The 9,306-nt window shown below is 40.4% G+C and overlaps 1 long non-coding RNA gene across 13 annotated transcripts in view; it reads left to right on the forward strand.

Moving 5' to 3' along the window:
* LOC121670062 overlaps window positions 1–9,306 on the forward strand; it is a 56,011-nt gene that overhangs the window by 20,782 nt on the left and 25,923 nt on the right. For 12 of the 13 annotated variants that reach the window (XR_006018013.1, XR_006018024.1, XR_006018015.1 and 9 more), the window contains 2 exons: window positions 4,523–4,649; window positions 8,979–9,075. This is a non-coding gene — a long non-coding RNA (uncharacterized LOC121670062). The remainder of the gene's footprint in view (window positions 1–4,522; window positions 4,650–8,978; window positions 9,076–9,306) is intronic. The other variant, XR_006018026.1, reaches the window with a different exon arrangement.

Below are 9,306 nucleotides of genomic sequence, written 5' to 3' on the forward strand. Positions count from 1 at the left end.
TAGGTGTTGCCTGGCTGGGGCAAGGGACAATGTCTGTTTGGCACCCTCCTGACACGCAAATTTGGCCAGAGATTCTTAGAGCAGTCCTCAGCCACGTCCCTTGCTGTGTACACACAGATGCATGGACATTATTTTGCCATCAAATGCCTGTTTTGGGGAATCTTCCACCCTGGAGGTCAACTATACATAAATTATCTAAGGGCAAAGGTGGAGGAAAAAACTGTGATTTCTTTACATGCTAAAGTAGATATAAACCAGGCACAAAGTTCAGACGGACTTTCAGGAATAGAATAGCTGCAGTGCCTCTAGAACAGCAGAAACCCACATCCCTGACTCCTAGATGCCCTGCAAAAATGTGCCTATAGCTCAGGGTGGAGAAACTTAACAAGAGGCCTGTTAGAGAAACAGCCCTGACAGCCTAGCAAGGATAGGAAGGCTCCCTTGTGGCACCTGCACCCCCAAATGTCTTTGTAAGTATGAGTAGAGCACTGGCTAACTCTGCATTGTGTCATGAAGGAAATGTATGTGTGAGTCTGGAGTTGTTCTGATTTTTGTCTGTCTCAGGCTGGCCCTATTCAGCCATCTCTGCCCTTGCTGGGGAGTGAGTCCCAGATCCAAAGACAGATTCTAACAATACAGCCTGTGTGCTTGCCTCTGATATAGCATGATGCTTATAACTGAATATAAGCAGGGATGAGGCTTTAGATCTTCCTCAAAACTCACTGTAACTTTGAGGTTGTCAGACAGTACTGAAGTGAGAGATCTGGAGTAGGAAAATTAGTGAACACAAAAGTCATGATATTTACTCAGTTTATGCATTCTCTCTCTTTTTTTCCATAAAACCTGCATAACTGGCATGTAATTGTTTTGCTAAGTGAGTCTTGAAAGCAAAAGTCTTGATAGCTGTCACATATCTTCTTTGTAGTACAGTGTGTTGTCCTCAGAAGACAATCAGTAGAACTTGCTCAGAAAAACTTAATCAGCAGAACTGAGTATATTGTCAGTGCTTAACAAATAATAAATTATAATAATAACAGCAGTTCCTTTTGACACAACCGATCAAACTTTTGCTTTATTGCCAGGGTACCTTTTTTACCTCTGTTTAAGATTTAATACCTTCTACAACTCTGCTTGTTATGTTTGAGAGGACTGGTGATACAAACAAACAGGGTGGAAGTACTGACCGAAATAAAATTTTGACAAAGGACAGAAAAAAATACAAAGAAAATTATTGAACTGTTCCTTTTCACTTACTGATGTCTCTTATAAGTCTTAAAAACTGAATTCAAGAATAGATTTGATCTTTTCTATTGTTAAAATGTAAACCACTATGCTTACAAGTTAAAAGAATCACATTTAAATTTTCTGATAGTCTGTTTTCTAAAAGACAGACTCGTTAGGCTTTCTTTACAGAAAGGTGAATGTGCCCAGAAGCACACATATAATTAATCAATTATTTTTATTATAAGAAGTTTGGATAGCTCAGAGAGTTGCTAATGTACCTGGGCCTATCACTTCTTTGCCACCATTGTAATTTGGCCTTGGCTGGGAGTTACTAGCACTTGTTTAATTTTCTGATAATTTGGTAGTTTCTATGCAACTTGTTGGTGGGTTTTACTCACTTTTAACAAGACATACATTTATGTTATAGCGAAAACTGTCGGGTCAGCTCTAAGCTGCTGCTAATGGTCACAGGCTTAAATGGGCCCGTTTCAATTTAACCCAGTTGAGGATCTGACCAATGATCACAACTGGCATTAATTAGCAGATGTGTTATCAGACTCCGTGGAGACGTCCTGGGTTGAGTGACAACAGAAGCACTCAGCTGCTGCAGCTGGTGGAGCTGTGCCAGTTTGGCAGCTGATGGCACCGCACCTCACGCTGGCAGGTGGAAAGTCCAGGTCACCCCTGATGGAGGCACGGTGGTGTCTTCTGCCGCCAGTCTCCAAGTAGAAGGAGCCGCAGAAGGAGCCCAGAGCACTGGGCGGGTGGTTGTAGTAAAGCTCAAACAACACGAGGCTCCTGGGAGGGGAAAGGCAGGGAGGGAAGAGTGGGAGGATGGAGCGCTGAACTGACTTGTCCCTGGAGCTGGATATGCACAAGAGATTGCACTGCTAAGAGAAGCAAAAGCCACTAGCAAATGTGGCTTTCCACTAGCTCTGAGCCACTAGCTCTGGCTTTCCATGTGTGCCATCTGATCTGACACTGTAATGCCAGTTGCGAGTGTGTGGCAGAAGGGTGAGGGAAACACATCTAAAATGAGGGAATCCTGAAAAGGAGTTGGATTTCACAGAGACATCTACTGACAGTCTCAGTGCTATTATGGCTGTAAACTAGGGGCTTGGACCATGACTAGACAAGTGTCTTGAGGAGATCATGGGGGTGAATGAAGAGCAGGAATGAGGCTGCAACTTTATCAGGGAAAAAGGGCATGCTATCCTCCCTTTGCACTTATCTGAGTGTAGCGTGGGTTAAAACCAAGCCAGTAACCTGTGCAGATATTAATTGCTCAGTAGCAGCCAGTTCCTCTTCTTCCTCATGCCTACCTACCTCCACAGGATGGTGGCAGGAACAAATTGCCAAGTTAATGGCATGGGACCTTTGTAAAAATTTATGGTCTCTTGATATTTACAGGACAAAACTGGACACCACATAGCTCACGGAGTAATTTTTTCAGCTCTTGACAGAGTTTGGAAATTTCCTTAACTTAACTGACCCCATGTATTTTGATGTACTGGGAAAAAAAGAAATCTTTTAATTGGGAGATCTTTCTGTTGTAACACAGGAAAGGAAAACAGCAAGAGAGTGAGAGTTCAATAGTACTGGGAATGGAGAAGTTTTTAGACTGGTTGCAGACTTCTGACCCAGCTGATAGGAAGATGCAGAGTATCCAAGGAAGGTGCTACCACCTGCAAATTCTCTGTCACCCTTCCTGCACATTTCTCGCACCACTCAAAGCAAGATAAGAAAAGATGTTTATGCACCTATTTGCTGTGAAAAATCTGGGTCCTTCTCTGAATAGCCGTCTTTGGGCCCAAGGCCACAAAAGGGGATGGATGACTGAGGCTCATGTGGCATATAGATGTCCAAGTCCAGGCTCCCAATCTACATACCCACTAAGTTCATCACCTGCATTTTTGATAAGAAAATTTTTAAGATGTCTAAAACCTTTTATCTGCTCATGCCTCTTGGCCAGTCACCAGCTCAGCTACGCTGAACTTCCCAGCAGTTAATCTGGGAAGATTAATCTGGAAGCAGTTAATCTCGTCCTCAAACTATCCTGCTTTGCCCATATGTCAACCAAGAGTGTCCTGGTAAAGCACATGTAACACATGATCAGGACTGAACAGTACGCAAAGTACAGCAGCTGTGTTCACTTTCATTCAAAGCCAGTATCTTCAAAGTCTACCCAACCTTCAGGGGCTTCAAGCCCTTTTCTCTTATCTGCAAAGAGAGCAGGAACCTTAGCTAGGAAGCTGCAAGCTAAATATTCATGGGGGAAGAGATTTTTCCTACTTCCTGCAGAAGTGGTGCTGACACATGTAAGGTTCTCTGGAATTTAAGGCAATGAGGTACAGAATCAGATACAATCTCCAGCCCTCCACTGCTGAATTAGCTTGCTGTTTTGGATTGGTGCAAGATAGAGGATCTCTTTTGGTATACTCATTGCTTTGTAAGGTGTTTCTAAAACATTGTCTTCACAGCCTAATGAAAATACAGTGATTTTTCAGAAAATCAGTAGAACATATCCTCAAAGGATATGATGATTATTGGAGTTTTAATTAAAGTAGCAGGTAAAATAAGTATTATAGTGTGCTATTATTTCTAAAATAACAACAGAATAAAGATGCCCATTTCTTTTTTGAGTGCAATTTTCTAAATGAAAAAGTAAACATTAATATCTGCAGAGATCTTACTGATCTTGTACGATAATTTAGAAAAATATCCCTATTAGGGATAGTTATATATGCTTTTTGTTGGAAATGCAATCACAGGATATGCACATAGCTGCAATCTGTAGACAGATTAAGTAAATTAAATCACTCAATGTCTTTTTTCAATAGCTCTAAAGTTAAAAGTAATTTGCAAAGAAAATACTCAGTTTCAATTGGTTTGTAATATCTGTTAATGATCTTTGGAAAAATTTCTGATAACACGCAGGAATTCCCTCGGGGACAGGGTTGTGAATAAGTGGATTTTTTAAGTTTGAGATGTCATTAGCTAGTGATTTCTTTGAAGTAAAAAGCTGTTACAGAATAAATTGCAGAAGTATACAAGTGAACAGGACAATCATTTTTATGAATAATATACATTATTTCCACTGTGCTTTCTGCCCTCTAAAGAAATAATTTACAATCTAACTTGCCATTACAAACATCCTGGAGTAGCAACAGCATGAGCATTTTCTGCTTACTTTATGTGTATTCTGTGACTTTATATAAAAGTACACCTTGGTGGTATAAAACCACTAGTGTAAGGAGCTGATTTGCCCTTTTAAATTTTTTTTTCTTTTCCCCCCCAGTAGATAATATTTTCAACCCACAAGGCTGAAACAACTTTCATTAACTGAAATGACTCCAGCACAGCTATTCACTAGAAGACATCCCCCTTGATTTCTTGGGGGACCTGTAAGATGACTGAAGTTGTAGGTAAGTTCAATCATGGCAAAGAGTGCCTCTATTCTCTTGGTGTCTTATTAGCATTAACATATTCTTAACAGTTCAGAGATGAATCAGGTATCTATCATGCCCCACCACAGTAAGGTAACATGAGATAAGGCAATAAGGACAAATGAGCTCTCCTGGCTTCTGCCCCCACCTTAGGATATCTAAAGTAGAAAAGAGTGCCAGGAACCTCACAGAACATACCTGTCCATGGGGAATGTTGTCCTGCTTCCAAGGTGCAGTTATACAAATCACCCATGGGCAGCTGAGGATGGACCTTCTGCCTCCACTTGTTCCTGTGGGTGGTTCTGGGTTTAGACGGGGATGGAAGGGATGCTGGTCTGGGTAATGGGGCACTGGGATTCCAGTGTGTGCTGTCACATAGGTCAAAAGATACAGCTAACTTCAGCCATTGACCTTTTGATTTCCTCACTTTCCTCCAAACCTTTCTGCCCAAGACCTTGTTGAACTTTGACTGCTGTTTCCTGATCTGCAGACAGAGCTGAAGACACACCATGCTAGCATGAATATGACTGGTGCCTCCAGGGTTCCCAAACAGGGATGGAGGAGAAAGGAATTGTCCTGCTCTAGAAAGAGATGTGACAGCCACCAGTTTGAAAAACCTCCTAGACTTTCCCGATCCTCTGAAGGCCCAGTATGATGGTTTACCATGAGTGAAGGTGCCATCCTGACACTGCCTGTTGACTGGCACATGCCATGAACTGAAAATGGATTAGATATCATTGCATGGTAGCAGCTCATAAAACTCAGATTTTTTAAGGCTAGGAGCAACCGTTATTATCATCTAATCTGATCCTCTGCATAATGCATGTAACTGAACTTAACCCAACCTGAACTTTGTGTGACGATTTGCTTTTATGCATAAAAATGACTCCTCATTTACAAATATGATGCTGTTTGTCTCAGTACTAACCATGCAGTAGCAAGTTCCTTTAATTAGCTGTACATTGTTTGGAAGAGCAATACCTTTCATCCATTTGCAGCTCAATACCTTTTTGTTTCACCTTGCAGGATAGGAAAGAGGTTTTTTTTCCTTTGCTGCTAATTAAGTTTGAAGATCTTGAGGATAAAATGTTATTTATATTATAGTCATGCTTAAGTAGAACTCTGACCAAGACTGGGGATCTCATCACACAAAGTGAGGGAGATTGTGCAAGCCCTTTGGGACTGAGACTATTTTAATAGACACATGGCACATTTTCAAGGAAGATGAGTGATTTAGCTGAAAAGGTTGCCAGTCAAGTCAATAGATTCATACCTCTCAATCACCTATGACTTTCACAAGTTAGAAAGAAAGGTAGAGAAAAGTGAAGTTTCTAAAAGTTAGACCCAAAAAATTAGTTAGGAATATAGTCAAGTTCCTGGAAAAGGACTGTTCACAAGTGCATGCAGTGACAGGACAAGGGGCAATGGCCTTAAGCTGAAGAAGAATAGATTTAGATTAGGTATTAGGAAGAAACTCTTTACTACAAAAGCAATAAGGCACTGGAAGGGGTTGCCCAGAGATATTGGACACCCCACCCCTGGAAATGTTCAAGGCCAGGTTATATGGGGCTCTGAGTAACCTGCTCTAATGGAAGGTATCCCTACTCATGGTGGTGGGGTTGGAACTAAATGGTCATTAAGGTCCATTTCAACCCTAATCACTCTATGATCCTATGATTTAACAAAGGAAAACAAGTGTTTCTTATATGTAGCTCTGTGTCCTGCCCACTGTCCATGAGTCAGATTGGCCTCCAGTGGATGAAAGTTCTCTAGGAGAACAGGGTGCACTGAGGAAAATACCTGCAATGACTGATTCATGCAAGGGCCCAGACCTTTCCAAAACTGCTGGGGTCCAAAGACATCTTGTAGATTGTCTGAGACAACAGTAAGTATTCTTAGTTTATGGAGAGGGTTTGTTCAGTTCAGTATGATTTGAATCATAGAATCATAGATTCATTAAAAGCCTCTAAGGTCATTGAGTCCAACCATTAACCTAACACTGCCAAGTCCACCACTAAATGATGTCCCTAAGCGCCATATCTATGAATGTCCCATGAGGATAAATCTTTCCTGAGAGACAAGCTGGTGCTTATGTTCTTTATCTTTCCTCAAGAAATTTCCCATCCTTTTGACTTTTATCATTTTCATTACCATTCCCTGGACTTGTTCTATTTCTACTTTCTTTTTTCAGGGATGAGGTGACCAAATTTGAAGACAGTATTCAAAGTGGGGATGTGCCACTGATTTATATAAAACCATTATAATATTTTCCATATCATTCTCTAAAACTCTTTTCTTTGTACAAACCCTGTAAGATTCTTTTAATTCTTTGAACTACAGTGCCTTTTAACATCTGTAGTTTACTCTGATCAGATTATAACAAAGGAATAAAAGGCTCCATTTTTCACATAGAATTTTATTTATTGTTTGAACTTTAGAGGAGAAATTGGTTAACCTACAATTTAAAATTCTTGGCAATGTAGACCATTGGGCAAGGATTTCATTATCAGCCCTTCTATACTTTCTGTAGAAGTGTGTGAGGCTGAAAGCTAGTGTACAAGGTCTTCGCTCAGTAGGCTTGTCTTTTGCTTTATAGACATGGACAAAACCTAATTTGGAGCTGCCAGCATCCCCAAAGATGTCAGAAAGGTCATTCATCCCTGTATCCCCTTCCTGATGAAAAATGCTGGAGCCACAAATTTACATTCTATTCATCCAGGACCATGTGTGCCAGCAGCACCTAAATTTTGCCATCTCCCACATACTGTACCTCACACCTCCATGCCAGGCCAGGGAAAGACCCCTTTGAAAATGATGCACTTGATGGCTGCAGAGGTTGAGGGTCTTGCTCTTGTGTCACAGCTTGGCATTATGCCTTCATCAGGGTATTAGAAAAGACTCAGGGAAAACGGTTACAGCTATTCTATTGCCTGAGACACTTCCTGCAGCTCCTGCCTTTCTTTAGAATTACCAATCCAAGTGGTGACCCTGCCTGACCCTACTTATCTTGTAAAAGCTGACAAGATCACAGCCTGAAGCATTATAGCCACAGGCTCAATACTGGCTACCAAAATGTCTGTTTAGTATTTTCAAGAAACGTTGCTCTAAAGATTTACAATACCAGCCTCTAGATATATGGACAACACCAACACACAGCCCTGACCCCTGAACATTCAGCCTCACTTACACAGAAATTTGTGCCTCTCTGGGGGCCAGCACTGAACTGCCACAAAATAGTGATTCCCTACCTGCAAGCAAGCTGGATTTTAAGCACTATTTGATTATATATATGAAGACATTCGGTAAAAGGATTTGAAAACTATGGTCTTGAGTTCAGAATTCATGGTTAGTTTTTTTTTCATTGGTTGCATTATTGCTTTAGCAATAGAAAGATCTCTGCCATTTCTGTGTAATATATATAATTTTTTTTAGTTTGGTGTAGAGCATTTTCTTCACTCTTCCATGACCAAAGCAGTTTTTCAATAGAAGTTATTTTTAGATGAACTGTAAGTTTCCTCCCTAGCAAAAATTTTAGCTGCACCAAGTGAAAGCAAATGCACATTTCCTCAGATATCTCTAAGGATAAACACAGGTTTAAATATCCAAAAAGTATTAAGGGACCAATCTGGTTTAGTTGCATATATGTTCATACACCAGATAAATTAAGTTCTTGCAGAGTAGTGTGGGCTTTTTTCCCCCTCTTCTTTTTAGAACCACAAAGACTTGGAGCACACATTGAGGTCCTATTGCTCCTGTTGGAAACTTGTGTTGAGTGCAGCATGAGTTGGATGGGACCCAGAGAAACCAAATACAGACAAGTAATGAAGAGTTGGCCATACAAGCAAGGAAAATTGCAGATAAGGGGTGCACACCAATTAGCAATGTATCTTTTGGGTCATCCAGTACATCTCCCTGACACAATGAAATTGTTTCTTATGGCATATTTTTGTGGGGTTTTTTTTTCCCTAGATTAAATTTCCTAAGTGATGCCATGTCTCAAGGGAGTGGTTGTGTTGCCTAGAGTATCTTGTTGTCAGTTTTTTCCTTTCTTAACGTCATCATATTTCTTCTTTTTATATCACTTTGCAAATTTCCTTCTTTCCCTTCTTTGATCTCTTTTAACTAGTGTGATGTTGTGTTTAGTTAGCATTAAGGCAGCCCATAGATATTTAACTCACTTAATCTTCCCTATTGTAGCAGTCCTTTCAGCCTTGTTCTTCATCTCTTCTAGTCACAAAGCTGCCTGTCAGTATCTTTTTTAGTTATGAGTTTTTAAAATTGTGATGCATTTCTCTGATCTAACAATAGACCTGGTACAGAGCTGAGCACCCTTGGTGTCTTGTCACTGAAACCCCCTCCTGATGTGTCCAGGGGATGGCTGCAAGCATTCTGAACAGGCACACAGGTAGAGTATCCTGCTTGAACCACTTCTTTGGTGCCACTTTATTGACCAACCAAACACTATTAAAACAGTTAACCTAGGAGTTAAAAAAACAAATACATGGCATTTTGCATTTCTTTTATTTCTCATAATGTAAAAAGACAGAATAGCACAGATAAAAAAACTTTGTTGCAGTTGTTGAGATTTTCTACTCTTGGTCATGAACGTAACAGACTAAAATTATGGAAGACATAA

Source organism: Corvus kubaryi, unplaced genomic scaffold, assembly GCF_017639235.1.
Source record: "Corvus kubaryi isolate FWS band 111438036 unplaced genomic scaffold, C.kubaryi_AGA036_p1.0 133, whole genome shotgun sequence".
In the NCBI taxonomy this organism is placed as follows: domain Eukaryota; kingdom Metazoa; phylum Chordata; class Aves; order Passeriformes; family Corvidae; genus Corvus; species Corvus kubaryi.